The 16,879-nt window shown below is 42.0% G+C and overlaps 1 protein-coding gene and 2 non-coding genes across 5 annotated transcripts in view; 2 read left to right on the top strand and 1 right to left on the bottom strand.

Annotated features, from left to right (window-relative positions):
• Positions 1 to 16,879, top strand: part of LOC126471177 (protein sickie-like) — a 749,505-nt gene that overhangs the window by 331,104 nt on the left and 401,522 nt on the right. The window lies entirely within an intron of this gene.
• Trnat-ugu (transfer RNA threonine (anticodon UGU)) lies at positions 16,432 to 16,506 on the bottom strand. The gene has a single exon. It is a non-coding gene; the product is annotated as a tRNA-Thr (tRNA).
• Trnat-ugu (transfer RNA threonine (anticodon UGU)) lies at positions 16,691 to 16,765 on the top strand. The gene has a single exon. It is a non-coding gene; the product is annotated as a tRNA-Thr (tRNA).

Genomic DNA, 16,879 nt, shown 5'->3' with positions numbered 1-16,879 from the left:
GCAGGTGTTCGAGGGCGCGCTGAAAAGTAATGCCCCTGATTTTTTTTATGTGAAAACTCTTATAGCTTTTTAAATAAAACGAAGTTTATTAACATTCTGCATCCTTATTCTCCATGTCTACTTATTTATTTCTTAACATAGTCACCCTGGCGACGAACACATTTCACCCAACGTGAAACCAGTTTCTTAATACTGTCACTGTAGAATATTTGGCTTCGTTGACGGAGCCACAGGCTCACTTCTGCTTGCACCGCTTCATCGCTATGAAAGTGAAGTCCCCTATGGTGTTTTTTTAAATCTTGGAAACAGCTGAAATCGGAAGGAGCCAAGTCTGGACTCTACGGAGGATGATCGATGACAGTGAAGCGTTTGATTCTTGCAAATGTCACAGTGCTCAGATGTGATCTGGCATTGTCATGCTGAAGGAGGGGGTGCCCAGCGTGTGGACGAAGTCTTCGAATTCGTGCTTCTGTTTTCTGAGGGAATATAGCACACTGTTTCTCACACACCGATATACAAAGTTATTGTAAATGATTAAAGCAATTTCATACATTCACTGTAGCTCTTAATTCGTTGACACATTGTCACAGAACGCAACATTCATACAAAAAAGGTCAAAAATTTTGTATTGTTGCAGCCACACGTCGGATTTCTGTCACAAGAGCGCAGCAGTGAGCAGTTAGGCAAGATGGCGACAGGTGGCGACGAAGCTTATGTTGTGCTTGAAATGCATCACATCAGTCAGTCGTAATCGTTCAACGACACTTCAGAAGGAAGTTCATCAAAGATCCATCAACCACCAACTCCATTCAGCGGCTATATGCAGAGTATAAAGCTTCAGGATACCTTTGTAAGGGGGAATCAACAGGTCGGCCTGTAGTGAGTGAAGAAACGGTTGACTGGTTGACTGCGTGCGGACGAGTTTCGCACCTAGCCCACAGAAGTCGATGAACAGAACAAACTGAGAGCTGAACATAACACAAACGGCAGTTTGGAAAATATTAAGGAAATTACTAAAGCTGAAGCGTTATCGCTTGCAGTGAGCCTTGGCTTTCGATGACGAAGTCAGTTGTTTTGAATTTTCGGCACACTTGCAACGACTTATGGAAGAGGATAGATTTTGTGAGAACATTATCTTCAGTGTTAAAGCAATATTTCTTGTGAATGGCACAGCGAACAGGCTCAGTGTGCTAATCAGGGGGACAGGGAATCCCAACGCTATCGTGGAGCACATCTACATCTACATCTACATTTATACTCCGCAAGCCACCCAACGGTGTGTGGCGGAGGGCACTTTACGAGCCACTGTCATTACCTCCCTTTCCTGTTCCAGTCGCGTATGGTTCGCGGAAATAACGACTGTCTGAAAGCCTCCGTGCGCGCTCTAATCTCTCTGATTTTACATTCGTGATCTCCTCGGGAGGTATAAGTAGGGGGAAGCAATATATTCGATACCTCATCCAGAAACGCACCCTCTCGAAACCTGGCGAACAAGCTACACCGCGATGCAGAGCGCCTCTTTTGCAGAGTCTGCCACTTGAGTTTATTAAACATCTCCGCAACGCTATCACGGTTACCAAATAACCCTGTGACGAAACGCGCCGCTCTTCTTTGGATCTTCTCTATCTCCTCCGTCAAACCGATCTGGTACGGATCCCACACTGATGAACAATACTCAAGTATAGGTCGAACGAGTGTTTTGTAAGCCACCTCCTTTGTTGATGGACTACATTTTCTAAGCACTCTCCCAATGAATCTCAACCTGGTACCCGCCTTACCAACAATTAATTTTATATGATCATTCCACTTCAAATCGTTCCGCACGCATACTCACAGATATTTTACAGAAGTAACTGCTACCAGTGTTTGTTCCGCTATCATATAATCATACAATAAAGGATCCTTCTTTCTATGTATTCGCAATACATTACATTTGTCTATGTTAAGGGACAGTTGCCACTCCCTGCACCAAGTGCCTATCCGCTGCAGATCTTCCTGCATTTTGCTACAATTTTCTAATGCTGCAACTTCTCTGTATACTACAGCATCATCCGCGAAAAGCCGCATGGAACTTCCGACACATTCGAGATCCACCAAAAGTTAAAGTGTTTTGTGCAGTCACACGGTTTAATGATTACGGTCACTTTTTCTTCTGCGAAAACGCCGTTACAGAACTCGTGTATCTAGACATGCTGGAAAATTGACCCATGCCACAACTGGAGAGCGACTGTGTGGACTTCATCTACCAACAGGATGGTGCCCCACCCCACTTCCATCACGATGTTCGTGAATTCTTAAACAGGAGATTGAGAAACCGATGGATCGGTCGTGGTGAGGCTGATGATAAGCAATTCATTTCATGGCCTCTGCGCCCTCCCGACATAACCCCATGCAATTTTTTTTGTGTGGGATTGTGTGAAAGATTCAGGGTGCATGACTGTCCTACCACCAAACCTACCAGAACTGCGAGCTCGCATCAGCAATGCCTTTGATCAGATTGATAGGGATATGCTGCGTCGAATGTGGGAATAAATTGACTACCGACTTGATATCTGCAGAATCAGTAGGGCGCGCACCCACGGAACACTGGTAATAAGTAAAAAAACACACTCTTTGACTATTTCTATGTGTGTGCAAAGCCTTGTGGCAATATGTCAAATAATCAAATCATTTATAATAATAATCAAATCATTTATAATAACTTTTAATTCCGTTACACGCTGTTATGTTACACGCTACAATTCGGAGCCTTATAAAGGCAGAGGGTTGCATCTTACGTCAGCGAAGTGGGAAAGTCGACCGAGTAATATACATGACATGTAATACCTCAACTGATATTGAGAACAGAATAGAAAGTTCGGAGGAATTACCTGACAGCTCTTGGCTCTACAGAAGTGTATTTGTTCGATGCGTCTCATTTGACTTTTATAATCATAGACTGAGGCTCGCATCCCATGGCACAGTAGCTCGCTGTAATCCAAGTTGCTAAACGCATTTATTATTAATGAGATACCAGAGATAATTTTTCATACTAACATAAATTGAATTCCTGCTATAAGCCGTTGTGCCGTTAAAGTAACTTTTAACTCCGAAGATAACTTTCCTTTATCGTGTTGTAGTCAGACTGCGTTCCTGAAACTGATGCGTAGGTAAACATTTGCATACGAAAGGGTATAGCTTTTCCAAATCAGGGAATGTTAGGATCTACGTACGTTAGTAATCTAATCTTAAGCCGAGCAGTACAGTTACAAACTTCCCACAGAAATCGTGATCTGCACGTATCTGACATTCAGTACCGCGTTGTACTGCGTCCTCAGTGATGTCGTTGAAGCACAGAGAGGAGTGTCAGAGCCAGAGGTCTGTGACGGTGGTCTGCATACTAGAGGCAGGCCGTTATGAAACATTCCTTCGTGCCTGCTGCGCGACGAGGAAAGATGTCAGTTATGCATGAGTTCTACGACCGCGCAAACTGGGACAAGGAAAGACCTCGGTCGGCAGATGACACGGAATTCGCGTGAACTAGCGACCACAGATAATCCTGCAAGCGACTGCGTTACAATTTTGTAAAATCGTATTTTAAGTAAAGTAATTACACTGTAATGTTAAAGAGCGTTTTTCTCCAGTTCCGTAGTTGTCCATCTGCTTGCTGATGATCAGTTAGCCGCTACTTTCTTTTTAGGGCAATGAATCTCGCTTTTTAATCTGTTGTACACTTGAAGAACTCTGACGTAAGATTATTTGTAGATGGCTCCATAGTCATACACTGATTTGCATGTTTAGCGTTTTCAAATTGTAAATGTGGCTCACGTTTGTTATTTCGCTGTTCATTAAAAGTATGCCAACTAATAATACATGAAACAGGATTTGGTCTGGAAATCATTAAAAGAAAGCCGTTTTTCGTTGCGACGGCATCGTCTCACGAAATTCTAATCACCAACTTTCTCCTCCGAATGCGAAAATATTTTGTTGACACCGATCTACATAGAGAGGAACGATCACCACGATAAAATAAGGGAAATCAGAGCTCGTACGCAAAGATATAGCTGTTCATTCTTTCCGCGCGCTGTACGAGATTGGAATAGTAGAGAATTGTGAAGGTGGTTCGATGAACCCTCTGCCAGGCACTTAAATGTGATTTGCAGAGTATCCATGTAGATGTAGATGTAGATGTAGACATAGTTCGTGTCAGAATGTTTTTCATATTACGCGTCTCCACGAACTGAAATCTCAGCCAGAGTGGTAGTACCATCGTATTTATGGCCGAGAAAGAAGGAAAGGAGAGGGGAATACGGATTTTACATCTCGTTGATGAGAAAAGCATGGTTTGTAATGATTTCCTAAATGTGAGCCTAGAAAGAATGTCCGTAGGCAGCCGGCGTGCAGATGCCACGCCGCAGTGTTTCGGATAAGGGTTCTCGCCGAGAAAGAGCAAACGCTCACATCGGAGCCGTCGCTGCGCCGTCTTTCAAGACAGGCCGTTTGTCAACTTTCGCCGGCTTCAGTTTTTGCAACGACGAGACTTTGCATTCCATCCGCTTCAGTCCTATCCAGGAGCATGATGTAAAACGGGTTCGGCGAACATATTCTGCAAAAAGAAGTCTGTGAACTGGAAAAGGCTCTTTCCTTAAGAATCGATCTTGTAATGCTGTAATCGTTTATATGAGCGTTTTCTGTGCGTTCTGAAAAACGGATATGGAGCCATAACACTAGCCTCCTTTTAGCGGAAGCAGATATCTGATATTTAGTCAGTGAATTAATTCCGAGTAATAATAAATGGGAAAAATCAGTATCAGTATTTTTACTCATGCCTTTCATTGTCGCCTTGAGGGTGCTGAGGGTACTGTAGTGGCGTTTGGAAGTATCCGAGCATCTCACGACGCTCTACATTTTAATTAATGGCAGTCTTATTTATAGCTGTGTAATATAAAGCACTCATGAGCTCTGAAGTTGGTTCAAAGACAACGGTAGCTTCCTTCTCTTCTTGAACCACCTCACCCAGCTAGTTAACGTCTACATGTTTATGCTACAGGCTACTGCAAGGAATGTGGAGGCCCGCTTCCCGCACCTGCATAAGACCGGTCGCCTGCGATAACCTCATTAATGATCGAGGATGTCGGTTGTGTTCTCTGCTCGTCTCATTACGAAACAGTTTGCATGAAAACACAATGAAAATTGACAGCATGTAAGTGAAGTCTGTTGTGACAATGCTGGAACCTGATACTGTGCTTTGAATGGCAGATCGTTAAGCGAAATTGTAAAGCATGTTATTCTAATGGTTAACACTTAAGATTCGTGCACGCCTAGGATAATGAGTTGTTTACGTTTCACTTTCCACTGTTTAGCTGAGCGGTATGAATACGGATGAGCAAGATTATTTACATTAACTTGCGAGCCATATGGCTACCTCCAGACCTTGTGTTAGACAGAATAGGGTGGTGGCTTGTGCAGAGGGAAGTAATGTGATGGGTGTTATCTCCTTAAGTAATGTCGTGTTTGGAGCTATCGCATTTGAAATGTACTAACCGTTCTCATGAAAGAGTTTTGTTCGGATAATTGGGTTATCAATATTTTTACGCGTTAGCTACGTCATTATAAACTTTGTTCGCTCTGTAGAACAGAAAGTGTTACGTAAACATTGAGCATATCTCCGTCAAGAAGCTATAGAAAATCTGAATATAATGCACTTCCTCGGTTTAGATATCAAACTTATTAAGATTCTTTCGGCGTTCGTAGAAACAGTGAAACTAAACGGAAAGTTAGACACCCTATAATGTTCAGCAGCATGGGTGGCATGACATACACTGACAAAAAAAATCATCGACTGCAAGTGTTTCTTTCCAGGTGCTGCAGGTAAAAATATGTTAGAGATCCTGCACTCTGTCTAAGTCACCTTTTCTTTTAGTTCAGACCCTTTTCTCCATGTCAACCCTGCACCACAACTATCCAGCTGTACACTTTTATCTACTTTTATACTTCGCAAGAAACCTTACAGTATGTGATGGACGGTGCATCGGTTTCTCCTCTTTCTTTCTGTATTTTGTTAGTCCATGCAGAATGATAATAAAATTTTACTTTTTTTTATAGAACAAATACTTTCCCGTCAGATATCAGACAATGAAAATACACGAAATATGTTGACTTAGTTATTTGTATGTCCTCTAAAATGGACATTATGGTGAAAGTAGTTGTGCGTAAACGTTTATGCAGATCTCTTCTGTTCAAGTTTCAGTAATTTGAACGCTTTGGTGATTAGAACTGTCTACCATGTTTGACTTTGTGAGTAAACGGCAGTACTTGAAAAATAAATCAAAAAATGGCTCTAAGCACAATGGGACTTAACATCTGAGGTCATCAGTCCCCTAGACTCAGAACTACTTAAACCTAACTAACCTAAGGACATCACACACCTCCATGGCCGAGGCAGGATTCGAACCTGCGACCGTAGCAGCAGCGCGGTTCCGGACTGAAGCGCCTAGAACAGCTCGGCCACAACGGCCGGCGAAAAATAAATCGGTTTAAATATTTCAGTTAGTGGTAAATGGAAATGCCGTGTGGCTACTGCCTCCCTTAGGGTAGACTGTGCGCCTGATGCAAGTCTTTCGACTTGACGCCACTTCGGCGACTTGAGTGTCGATGGGGATGAAATGATGATGGTAAGGACAACACAACACCCAGTCCCTGAGTGGAGAAAATCTCCGACCCAGCCGGGAATCGAACCCGGGCCGTTAGGTATGACATTCAGTCGCGCTGACCACTCAGCTACCAGGGGCGGACAGTTAGAGGTACAATCAGTCAACTATTTTCACGAAACATTATTTACTGCGTCGACCCCTGTATCGATTTTTATTTTCCAATCGTATTCTGGATGACCCACCCGGACAGCGGTGGAGGAAGTTCCATCGTCGGGGATTCCAAGACTCGAATGTGGCTTTCCCTCAAGTTCTAATGAAGCAGTCGCACCTGAGGGATGTTATGCAGTTACATAAATGTTTGAATGTCAGCAAAACCCAACCACAGCGCTATAAAATGCCTGCAATTTACAAGAATATGCTTCACTAGTGGCCCATGGCGAAAGTCCTCTAAGTTGTTGTTTTTCATTGCAGATTATTTCGTCAACAAATGTAAAGCGCTTAAACATTGAAAGTGAACATTCAGTGTCACCAAGTATATTCGCTTAAAGTAGTTCCACCATATAGATATGATGCAACAAGATTGCTGTCGAAGACTATTATTTTCTTATTAGTGCTAGGAACAACTTAAATCTGAATGAAAAGAGGTACAGAGATAGTTTTTAAATTTTTTGTGAGAAGTTGAATTTTGATGGAATGGAAGAAAATAAGTGCTTACAATCAGTGGGGTGATTTAAGCCAAATTGTCTTGAAAGTATTGAGAACTCCACTGTTTTCGTTGTCAATTTTTTCGCTATATATGTCATTTGGTTGGGTAATTTTGTGCCTGAAAATATCTAAATGACCCGTAATGTCCAATTGTCGGCTTTTCTTTTGTGTATTCATGATCTTTAGGTCGTTTCCAATATTTCCGACAGTGCGTCTTGTTTCAAAGAAATGGGCCGCTATTACCGATTTCTTTGGTTGTTGGAGGCGAAAGACTGCAACGTGTCCATTAAACTCACTCTAAAATTCCTACTGCTTTGACATGTGTAGAAATGGTGACAGTTTCTCGGATGAGCGGGAGCAAGTGTTTTAAGGTTTCGGCTAGTTCGCGCGGCAGCTGCCGCTGAAACATCTGCAAACCAAACACGCGCCGTCGCACGTCCTACGTGCTTGTCGCAAGAATTTTCGTCTTCCGCTCGCTGCTCCAAAGGGCCGTTTGGGGAAGCGAAAATACAGCGGGAGCACCTGCGTAAACTCTACCCATCCTTTCCATCGCTATGACTGAATGTAACTTGTCCCTAAAAAGTAAATCTGTTGTCGTAGTTTGGCTGCCAAGCACTCAAATTGGCATTAAAATTTGTTTGTCGAGAGCATGAAACTTGTTCCGTAACACAAAAGTGAAAAACCTCTAACTTGGAAAGTAATTAATTGTAGCCAGATGTTCGCATATAACAATAAGATTTTGTTCGATAGTGAAATATGCAGTTATATTCCAAATATTTTTTTCTGTGTATAGTACGACCCCCCTTGTAAAATATTCGGAAAAAGAAGACGTGACCGCCAAAAATCTACAATATGACTTTATTTATTCAGCGACTAGTTTCGATGTTGTTGTTATGATTTTGATCAATAAATAGGCATAAACATGTTAAGAATATCCCACATTAGGGGAAACTGAGCAAAACACACACACACACACACACACACACACACACACACACACACACACACACATCTTAATATTTACCATAAATATTTAGTTACGTTACAGTAACATCCCCAAAATGTACTAGGAATTGACCTCATTTACAAATATATCATCACACCAACAGCTTGTACCCCTGTCAGCTCCAAACTATATGTACATCAACGACTGGCAGAAATTGTAAATCTATCTGCATATTTTAAAGCAGTAACCAATGTATTACCACAATCTTTAGGTAGTTATTACGTGTCACAGATATAATCTTAAGGATCCCTTGCTTTGGAAAGTTTGCTCTCATCCAGTCACTCCTTCCACCCTCTCTCTCCCTCTCACTTCCTCTTTATCTTCCTCTCCCTCTGCCCCCAGCCTTTCATTTCTGTCTGTAAATCCCAACCAAAATTGTTATTTGTGTATAATTTTACCACTGTATCCAACGTAATTATTGTAAAAAAATGGTTCAAATGGCTCTGAGCACTATGGGACTTAACATCTGAGGTCATCAGTCACCTAGAACTTAGAACTACTTAAACCTAACTAATCACACATCCATGCCCGAGGCAGAATTCGAACCTGCGACCGTAGCGGTCGCGCAGTTCCAGACTGAAGCGCCAAGAACCGCTCTGCCGCACCGGCCGGCCGTAATTATTGTACTTAAAGGTTGTAACATGTCACCTGATTCTATAAACGAGTATGAAGTTTAAGCTATATTGACTTAACAAAATGGGATTTGTATACCACCTGAAATATTTATTCCAACGCATGTATTCAACACCTCGAAACAAAGATCTCCAAAACCCTTTAAAATTTATTCTATAATATTGTTGTTACGATGCATATTCTTTGTTCTTTGTGATAATGCTTCTATTCTGCTGTATGATTCTTGCATCTAAGAGTTTCCAGACACCGTATTTGTTTACAAAATAGATGTGTGACGAATGTTAAAAGAATCTGTGACCACTGGAGTTATTCTATTTTACTTATTTTACTTTTTCCGTTAATTATACGTTTAGTTTTTTGTCAAAAGAAACGCAAAACCATGTTCTGAAATAGTGTTTTTTTTCTCCACTAAACAGTGACACAAGCTCCTCCAAAACATCGTAACCCAACACAGATACACGTCATGCTAACAAATGAAAATCCACCTGATGATTCAGGTTTAAACCTTTGAAACGCGTCGTGGAGGTAAATAAACAGTGGCTGGTAACAGTAAACTTTTTGTTTCATTTAATTAATATGTGAACCGAAATGAATCTTACATTTTTCAGCGGAGTGTACGCTGATTTGAGATGTCCAGGAACATTAAAACTATCTTGGACCGAGACTCGAACCTTGGTTCGGGTTTCGGTACGACACACAGTGTTAATCTGGCAGAAAGTTTCAATACGTGAATTTAACAACAACAAAGCTGCACAGGTGGTACAAAGTGGAGCAGTCGGATCTTCCGTTAATTTCTGGACAGGAAAACCAAGAAGGCGCCGTTCGCCAAGGTAGTGAAATACCTGCGAGAAGTGAAGATAACAGCGGAGGATGTCGTCGCTTTGGTTTATTGGGATAACCTCGGGAAAATGTGGTTCATCTGCAAGGGATACCGCGTACAGAACATAAATGCGACGCTTGCTTGAATACAGCTCAAATGTGTGGGATCACTACTAGGTCGGATGGAAGGAACTTCGAAGCAACACAGAGGTGGGCTGCTAGATTTGTTACCGCTAGGTTCGGTCAACACGCGAATGGTACAGAGATGCTTCGTGAACTCAAATGAGAGTCCCTGGAAGGAAGACGACGTTCGTTTTCCGAAGCACTATTGAAAAAATTTAGAAAACAGACACTTGAAGTTGACGGTAGAGCGATTCTAGTGCTGCCAACGTACATTTCGGGTAAGGAACAGGAAGATAAGAGAAATTAGGGCGCCTATGGAAGCATATAGCCAGTAGGTTTTCCATTGCCCTGTTTGTGAATGGTTCAAAATGGTTCAAATGGCTTTGACCACTCTGGGAATTAACATCTGAGGTCATCAGCCCCTAGAACTTAGAACTACTTAAACCTAACTAACCTAAGGACATCACACACATTCATGTCCGAGGCAGCCGGCCGCGGTGTTCTAGCGGTTCTAGGCGCTCAGTCCGGAACCGCGGGACTGCTACGGTCGCAGGTTCGAATCTTACCTCGGGCATGGATGTGTGTGATGTCCTTAGGTTAGTTAGGTTTAAGTAGTTCTAAGTTCTAGGGGACTGACGACCACAGATGTTAAGTCCCATAGTGCTCAGAGCTATTTGAACCATTTTTTGTCCGAGGCAGGATTTGAACCTGCGACCGTAGTGGTCGCGCGGTTCCAAACTGAAGCGCCTAGAACCGCTCGTCCACGTTTGTGAATGGAACAGGATAGAAAATGAATAATGGTGGTACAAGGTATCCTCCACCAAGCACCATACGGTGGCTTGCGGAGTATGTATGTACACTTAGATATCCATAACCGCATTATGCTCATGAATAAATTCCGAGAGCACCTTGATTTCCAATAAGAACCAAAATCAAAAACTGACAGAACGTGGACTGAAGCGAGAAAGGAACAGCGCAGGAAACGAGTGTTGGATTTCTGAACTGAAGTTAAAGCCCAGGCGCAAGAAAAGGAAAGCAATAGCGTGGTCCGGTATGGCCGATACGGAAAGATGAAGAAAGCCCCATGGGAAGGTAGTATAATCGCCGAAATGTGGAAAATAGGTGGTAAAAGGCTCGCTCAGAAACTTCGAGCGATTCTTTCAGATATCCAGTTCAGGAAACAATCTCTTGAGACCGGAAATTTGCCATTATCTATCTTTACGTAAGAAATGGGATGAAACTAACATCAGTAACTACCGAAGGATCTTCCTGCTACTAGATACTTACAAAATTGTATCAAAAGTCTTATTTAAGAGACTTGAGGCACAAACAGAACATCTAAGCTGTAAATATCAGGCATGGGTTAGAAAAGACAGATCCCGCAAAAAACCATCTTACAAAACTACGAAGGCAGTCAAATGGTGGACAACGTTTGTAGACTTCAAAAATACATGATTCGATAGACAGGCATATACTGTTCAACATATTAGAAGAAGTAAAAGTAGACAGAAAAACAACGGAACTCATCAAACATACATTAACAACAAATCAAATGTTAAATTATTAAAATGTCTGCAGCCTTTGATATTAAAAGAGGAATCAGACAAAGATCAGTCTTCTATTGAAAAGAAGTATTGGCACAATACGTGAAAATAAAATTGATTTACCGTGTTTGGCCTGCTCTGACGTCCTAACATTCTTTCCGATAATAGAGAAGGAGCGATTCACGCCTTAGAAAAACTTCATGAAATTTGAGCTAGAACTGGACTGCACATCTCGCACATAAAACTCAGCATATGGATGGTATTCCTCGGTTCCTAGATGGACAACCTTTGGTAACTCATTTTAGTCAAAATATACCTGGTACTCAAATTCAGATGCCTAGCAGAAATCATCCAACCTTCAGCATTAGGTCGTGAAGAAAACAATTAGTGAATGTCTAAGTTACAAAACGAAACGCCTACAGCGTTACCAAGAGTAGATACAACAACAAAAATCAATGTCGTGGAACGCATAATTAAAACACCACACTACAATAATCAAACGGCACGTCGGAAGCTTTTATAATAAGACGCTAATCACTAATTCAAGGCAAAGAAAAATAAGGAAAAGAAATGTTGCTCTGTATGCTTAGGTGGAACTTTTAGGAAAAGGAAATATTTGGAATTACATCAATATACTGAGAGAAATTTCTTATAATTTTAGGAAGAGGCGACAAAAATTTTGCTGTCACATTCACAGTGTTCTCCGTCATATCATCTCAGTGAAAATGTTGGCTGTTTGAAACTGGAGAGATATTCAGGAAACTGGTCTCTCAGTGAAGCGGTACTTTATAGAAATGCATTTAGAACAGTTGTCGATAATAATCAATTTACAGACAAATAGAAAATCAAGAGAACCGGGGTAGAATGACGGATAAGAACTTCAACGGTAAGTTGAGATTTTGGGAGAAGAAGGAAGTAAACACACGAGTTAAATGAGTTCAGGCGCGCTTCTCAGTTGATGTAAAACAACAAATTTCAAATATTCAGAATAGCTACATTTTTTGCCAACAAGAGTCACTTCAGTTCAAACCGCAGTTTATATATGTACATATTACTGTATACATTCGTGTGCATTTTATTTTCCATCTGTCCACATGACGTTGAACAGCTAGACGATATTAAATGGCTCTGAGCACTATGGGACTTAACTTCTGAGGTCATCAGTCCCCTAGAACTTAGAACTACTTAAACCTAACTAACCTAAGGACGTCACACACATCCATGCCCGAGGCAGGATTCGAACCTGCGACCGTAGCAGTCGCGCGGTTCCAAACTGTAGCGCCTAGAACCGCCCGGCCACTCTAGCCGGCTAGACGATATTATTTTCCATTGGTATCGGCCAGATGATACGTTGAAATAACGGTAGGTAATAATTCTGGAAGTGCTACAAATCCAGCTGCCGCTGAAGGCTGTAATTATTCTGGCAACAGTTTCTTTTTTTTCATTATTGCAAAAGACTCAAGACTTGCCGGCATATCTCTGGAAATAGCATGCCGTCACTGGCAATACTTTAAGAATTACTGAATTTCTGCTTCTTGTAACTCTCAGTCTACCTCCACTGACACTATAAGCTTTTACACTACGCACATGTTACTATATGTGGCGGAGGGTACATAATCATCTCATTTCCTCCATTTGCGAATAATGGGCAGTAATCAGAGCTTTTAAACCTATGTATAAGCTTTAAGTTTAGTAATTTGTTATTTCGTCAGCTGCATTTGAGAGCAAGTAAAATGTTGCTTGGATCTTCCCGGAATTTTCGCTCTGGGAATTTTGACAATAATCCTAATTTCAACACCTGTTTTCCATCGACTGTCACTGGATTTGGCTAGGCATCCCTATGACGCTCTCGCGCTAATTAAGTAAAGCTGTTACGAAACTCACACCAGTTCTTTGAACCTTCTCCACTGCCTAGTAATTTCTTGAGGTACGGGTTCCGTACTGACTAGCGGTAATCAACAGCTAGTTGAACGAAAGTTTTGTGGATGAATTATAATTCTTTAGAATGATTCCAGTAACTCTCAGTCTGAGATTTGTCTTTCTTACAACTATTTACAAGCCTCTGTGTAGTCATTCTATTGTAAAATGCTTAGGACGTACATACTTAGATATCTTAAGTTTGAGAATTTACGTACTGATTGATACACAATGGTGTAATCAAAGAAAACTGTATCTTTTAGCGCAAACATTACATTTGTTTATGGAAACGTCAACGGCCGTCCCGTCCTGTACCGGTGTTACTGCACAAACTTGAGTTTTCTCGTCTAGCGACTTCTCTCTGTAAAACAATATCGTCCGCTAACATCTTCATGAATCATCCAAAGGTAACTGCGCCTCTTATTCGGTAGTGTATCTGGATCCACGACCGGGCAACATGATTTCTATTCTCCTAACGCAAATTCAAATTCCTACAGTACCCTCTATTTCGTAGTAGTATGATGTGACCGACAGCTGGTAATAAAATACGCAATGATTAGATCTCAATGGATGAAAGCCCAACAGAAATCTGAAAATAAGAATATATGATTAAAATGAGGTTTTAGTTGAAGCTTAAATCATCGATGCGAAGATTCATTCAGCTACTAGTTTTACAAACTTCGTTGAAACAATTTGATTTAGTGTAGTTACCATAAATGCATGTGAAACAGGAAGTAAGTGGTTTCTATTACACAAGTTGTTCGCTTTGCAATTTCGCACAAAGAGAGATAATATACTCATCTGAATTTCCAGGGCCATCAGATAGAGATTAATAATTCATTTTCATATTCTCCCATTTCTAAAACCATAGTGTAAACCACGGCAACTGGGCTCGCAGTAGAAGATATTATGGTTTGAATGTTAAACAACAGCATACATAAAGCGAAAGAACGAGGAAGAGCTGCCCGAGAATAAATTAAGCTACCTTATAAAATTAGTGACGACAGTATGTGCGGCCAGCTGCAAACTACTGGCGGTGTGTAACGCAGGCAGTTGCAATGAGAAAAATAAATAATTTATTTTCGATGCCTTTGGGAGGACGGGAAATCAGCTCCGTTGAGCAGTGTAACTAATACCAAAGCCGAGCCAACGTGAGGCAATTACCGCGTGAAGATGGCATCACGCCCGGTATTATCAATTACCGACTGGCTACCACTCCATTGTGTTTAATTGTTTTTGAAGTGCTACACGGTCCCCGCCCAAGCACTTAACAATTACTTTGGGAAATGCGTTATTATCTTCAGCTGATATAGAGAGCTCTACAATTTTCCAGATGCCCGATCGAATCTCAATGTGCTGCAGCCACGGTACTTGCTATCTGACAACTCGACACTTTTGACCTACCCCATCTCAAACAGAATTGTGGAACGCCATGTTTCTTCGTTCTCTCAATTTCATAGAGTATTTTATAAACGAAGATCAGCGTTTAGAGAACTTTGACAACGAGGTCATTAGAGACGGAGCACAAACTCGGATCAGGGAGGGACGCTAAAGGAAATAGGCCGTGCCCTTTAAAAGGAACAGTCACAAAATTTACCTTAAGCGATTTGGGGAACACCTAAATGTGGATGGTTGGACGGGGATTTGAACAGTCATTCTCGAATTCGAGTCCAGTGTGCTGACCATTGCGCCAGCTAGCTCGGTCTAAATACTCTCTATTTTTCCTGTTCTTTGTCATTTATTAAGTCTACGTGTTTGCTGTTGTACTGTTCAGTAACATCGTTATGTTCACCTGTTACTACACCGGCATCATGTAGTACTTTATTTCACTTAATGGGTGTGCTTCCAGCCAGTTGAACACACGTTATCAGTACGGCCATAGACGTAGGAGGTGAATAACATAGTTTGAAAAAATGGCTAGTAGCTATTTTCTGACCAAGAGTGGCATTTTTTCTAAAATAGCGCTGTTACATACTGTTGAAATGTGTGTCGTGACTGGAGTATTATCACCACACTGTAACCGAGTTGCCGGTCGGTGTGTCCGAGCGGTTCTAGGCACTTCAGTCTGGAACCGCGCGACCGCTACGGTCGCAGGTTCGAATCCTGCCTCGGGCATGGATGTGTGTGATGTCCTTGGGTTAGTTGGGTTTAAGTAGTTCTACGTTCTAGGGGACGGATGACCTCAGATGATAAGTCCCATAGTGGTCAGAGCCATTTGAACCATTTTTTTGTAACCGAGTTGAAGTCCAGATCATCAGGTATCTTTTATGTGGTGATTGAATGTGTTACACGTTAAAGGTTTCCAGAATAGACGTACTGGCTGTCGGATGCCTGTTTAAAACGGCAGCTCACTAAACATTACTCCTAATATGGCACAGATGTGAGTGGATTATATTCATGCAAACGAAATTAAACTGATGAATCTGGTACCGCTATACATGTCGGTATTTGGATTTCATTTTTTGAGATTAGTTAAGTATTGCTTCGTTTCAAAAGTCCCGGTTCCTACTTCATCGAATAGTTAGACGTTGCAATTTGAGAAGCGTAAAAACGAAGAGCAAATATTGTTGCCACCATTTCGATACAAAAAGATGCTCTTGGGGCAGCGCTAATGGTGTGCAGTATGTTTTGGTGGCGTACTCGGGAATGTTTACCTATGTGTGGGACCACACTGTCTGTCAGTGTTTATAGTAATCCACGTTTGTAGGTGTTTGCTGTCCTTAAGAAGGAAATGACCTTCCAGCAAGAAAGTGTTGCATTAGATACGCCAGACAGTTGCTGTAAACGAGAAGTATTTCCTAGCCACTTAACTGAGTCACCTTCAACCCGAATAAGCATCTGTCACACCACTTCGATCGTTATGTTCACGCTATAGAACTTAGACCACAAACTCGAGCTGGAATGCAGATCCAGTTGACTGACATTTACTATTGGCATGTCCGAAAGAACAGACACCATTGATGACCTGCAGCCGTCTAGAACGATATTAGAATTACTGCCTTCAGCTGCTGACGGATGTTGATATATATCAACGGAGACGAGTGAAAATGTGTGCCCCGACCGGGACTCGAACCCGGGATCTCCTGCTTACATGGCAGACGCTCTATCCAGCTGAGCCACCGAGGGCACAGAGGATAGTGCGACTGCAGGGACTACCTCGCGCACGCCTCCCGCGAGACCCACATTCTCACCTTATTTGTCCACTGTTGGGTAGGGGCACTATGAATGTAGTGTGTGAACATGTAAGGTGAGAATGTGAGTCTCGCGGGAGGCGTGCGCGAGGTAGTCCCTGCAGTCGCACTATCCTCTGTGCCCTCGGTGGCTCAGCTGGATAGAGCGTCTGCCATGTAAGCAGGAGATCCCGGGTTCGAGTCCCGGTCGGGGCATACATTTTCACCTGTCCCCGTTGATATATATCAACACCCGTCAGCAGCTGAAGGTATTAATACATAATTCTAATTTCGAGGATGAGATTAATGTTTAACGTGCTGTCGACAGCT

This window comes from Schistocerca serialis, chromosome 3, assembly GCF_023864345.2.
Source record: "Schistocerca serialis cubense isolate TAMUIC-IGC-003099 chromosome 3, iqSchSeri2.2, whole genome shotgun sequence".
In the NCBI taxonomy this organism is placed as follows: domain Eukaryota; kingdom Metazoa; phylum Arthropoda; class Insecta; order Orthoptera; family Acrididae; genus Schistocerca; species Schistocerca serialis.
Note: the sequence above shows the minus strand (reverse complement) of the source record. Positions and strands in the feature narration are given on the sequence as shown.